Here is a 3,445-nt window from a genome sequence, read left to right on the forward strand (position 1 = left end):
GCTGTAATTACAGTGCATCAGAGCAGCCTGCCAGCATGTCTACAGGCACCCTGTAGATTTTTAAATTAAATTTACATAAATTGTGACAAAGGTAAAAGTCAAAGGAAATGAAGCAAAAATGCAGGATTTGACCCACACAATAGTTTTCCAGTAGATGGAAAGCAATTTATTTTTTTCTAATATTGCCACTCTGGGAAAATAAAAAATAGAAAGCATAAAATACAAGAATGTATAGGCAACTCAGCAGGGCTCAGCAAGCATGTAATAGCAATTCTTCCTTCCTCATAGTTTCTGAAAGCTCACACCAACTCCTGCCTCCATAGATGGCAACCAATTCATACTAAGAGAACTCTAATCTAATGGGCATTGGATAAGAAATATCATATTTTCATTCCTTATATCCACTTTACTTACAAGGTGGAACAAAGAAAACAAAAGACAGCCCTGTATACCGGTGACATTTCCAGTGCTACATTTGTAGTATTCCATGCAATGAGTGTCAAGGCTTGCACAGATGAAAAAGTGCATTAAAATGGCTGAAGCCTTTAAAAAGTGACCCACAAAAAAGGAATATCTTTGAAATGCTTCCTGAAACATCTGTACACTCTATGGAACACTACATGGGATTCTGTGGTCCTCTGGCATTCCACAGTACTGTGCTCTTCCAGAAGCAGAGCAAACAGCTAGTGAGCACACTGCAGAGTGTTCAGCTGTCCTCAGGAGCCACTGGAGACTGAGAGGCATGAAAGGAATCCTTTTTTCCCAGCTCTCAGGCTGAAGAGCAAGAATCCCTACTTGCTTAAGCCTCTGGTCTCCCAAGGCTCTGGTCTCTTTGGGAGATGGCAGGGGACTGAGCAACTCCCTGTTGTGTTCCCCAACTGAAGAACACCACAGATGTATGCTGTCATCATAATTTTGAAGCGTTCTGGCAACAGAATATATTTGGGAGGCCTCATAAAGCAAAATTCGAAGAAGTTCAAAAGTAGGTCTGTCCATGACCAGAATTATGCCATGGATACAAACAAGCTATTTTCTAGTTAACTTTATACTGTGGAGATTGCATGTTGTGTTATGTGTCCTTTGCCTTTCTTTCTGCCAGATACTTACCTGACCCCTTGCTTAGGCTCAAGTAGAAAAGGTTTATACCTTACTGATGATGAAGAGGTCTTCCCGTGTTACAGCTCCCTCCTTAATTTTCTCTTGAATTGCATCCCCTACCTCACTCTCATTCTGGTACATATAGGCGCAGTCAAAGAGACGGTATCCAGCATCAATAGCAAACTTTACTGAATCCTTTGCTTTTTCTAGGTGAGACTGAAATGAGACAAGAAAGACAAAAATTGAATTGTTCTAAAATGAAATAAGCAGTGGCAACTTGGAGTCTTAATCCACCTGCAATTATTGTTCAGTTACTTTGACAGCCAGGGCTCTAGAGGAATCATACATAGATCAAGTTAGACAGATACAAAGGTACATGGCATTACACAGTCTTATCTAGGTGAAAATCTGGCCAAAGGACTGATCAGGAAGATCAAAAGGGTAAGAAAAGGGCAAAAGTCAAAGAACAGGACCCAGAGGACTTATTTTCAGTCACTTCAGAAAATGTTTGCTTTGAAAACCGTGCCAAAAGCTAAAGTTTGTTCATGAAAGACTTGTAAGAATCCTTCAGACTGTTCTTCATAGCCAAAATATATGGAGATACAATGTTGTAGGTGTGGAGGAAGGAAGGAGTGTCTAATAGTGATTCTGAAGTATATGATGCAAAACTTCATCAGGTTTAAAACACCCTGGTTTCAAACTAATTTCAATAATTAGATTTAAATTCTGTTTCTTCAGTCTCTGTCAGAAGATTGTCCTCCAGGGAATTCTCCACATGATCAGAAAGCCTCATTCACCTGTTTAATATTCTGTTTGCAGCCACACACACTCTAGGCACAAACAGAAATTATGTTTGTCATGCAATTGGTCCCTTGAAAGCACTCTATAGCCATGCCTTTACACAAAGGCATGGCTGCAGAGCATTTTAAAAGGGCCCAATCCCATGACAATCTCAATCCTCATTCCATGAGAGTCCAGATGAAGACGCTCCAAAGTAGAGTGCCTTTATTAACTTGAGCCTGCACATGCTCGGGGCAGGGCTGGGCTGATGCAACTCAGCCCTGTTCCCGGTACTGTCTTCAGAATGGAAAGGGGGAAGGGAGCAGATGGAGTTCCATCTAGGGTTTTTTCAGCTGGCACTGGATGGTGGGGTGAGTGAACTGGGGCTCCCCTGAGGTGGGAGGGCTCCAATCCTCCAACCCTCTAATTCAATCCAATCCAGGCCTCCAATTCAATCCTCCAACCCTCCACTGCCAGCTGAAAAAACCCACTCAGCTCCCTCTGCTCCCTTCCCCTCCTCCCATTCTGAAATGAGCACTGGGGCTGAGTAGGGAGATGGGTGGTGCTGGGTAGGGGAGAGTGGCTGAAGACTCACAAATTGCAGCTGGATCCCCCAGCCCCTGGGATCCAACAGCAAATATCTGTTGGGTCTGAGGAACTGCTGTAACTCATTGCGCTTCCTGCGAAGTACCACAAGTCACAGTGGGGAGCTGCATGTCTGCCTGCATCCTCTGAGAATGACAAGCTGAAAGGATGTCTTCTGGATCACAGAACTTCTGACAAGAGACAAGATCCACTTCCACCCTCTACAGGTACTGAGCACAAGTGTCCAAAAAGCAATGAATTTGGACATAACTTTTAATTAGCCACAAGAGTTTCATAGGTTGTAGGGATGGAAGGGATCTGAGCAGATCATCAAGTCCAACCGTCTGCCTTGGCAGGAAAAAGTACTGGGGCCAAATGACCCCAGCAAGGTGTTCGTCTAGCCTTGTCTTAAAGACCCCCAGGGTAGGAGGCAGCACCACTTCGCTTGGAAGTTGGTTCCAGATCCTAGCCGCCCTGACAGTGAAGTAGTGCCTCCAGCTGTCTAGTCTGAATCTACCCTCTGCCAGCTTGTGACCGTTTTTTCTAGCCACTCCTGGTAGTTCTCGGGGAAACAGGGATTTCCCCCAATGCCTAGTCCCCTCTGACTAGTTTGTAACAGACCACTAGATCCCCCCTCAGCCTTCTCTTGTGCAGGCTGAACAGGTTCAGGTCCCTTAGCTTCTCCTCGTAGGGCCTGCCCTGCTGCCCCCTGATCATGCGAGTGGCCCTCTTCTGGACCTTCTCCATGTTTTCCACATCCCTCCTGAAGTGCAGCGCCCAGAACTGGATTCAGTACTCCAGCTGCAGCCTGACCAATGTCACATAGAGGGGGAGGATCACCTCCTTGGACCTGCCTGAGATGCATCTGTGGATGCATGACAAGGTGCGGTTTGCCTTCCTGACAGCATCCCCACACTGTCGGCCTATGTTCATCTTGGCATCAATGATGACTCCAAGATCCTTTTCTGCCTCTGCACTGACG

Source organism: Crocodylus porosus, unplaced genomic scaffold (assembly GCF_001723895.1).
Source record: "Crocodylus porosus isolate Cpor-Errol unplaced genomic scaffold, CroPor_comp1, whole genome shotgun sequence".
Taxonomy (NCBI): domain Eukaryota; kingdom Metazoa; phylum Chordata; order Crocodylia; family Crocodylidae; genus Crocodylus; species Crocodylus porosus.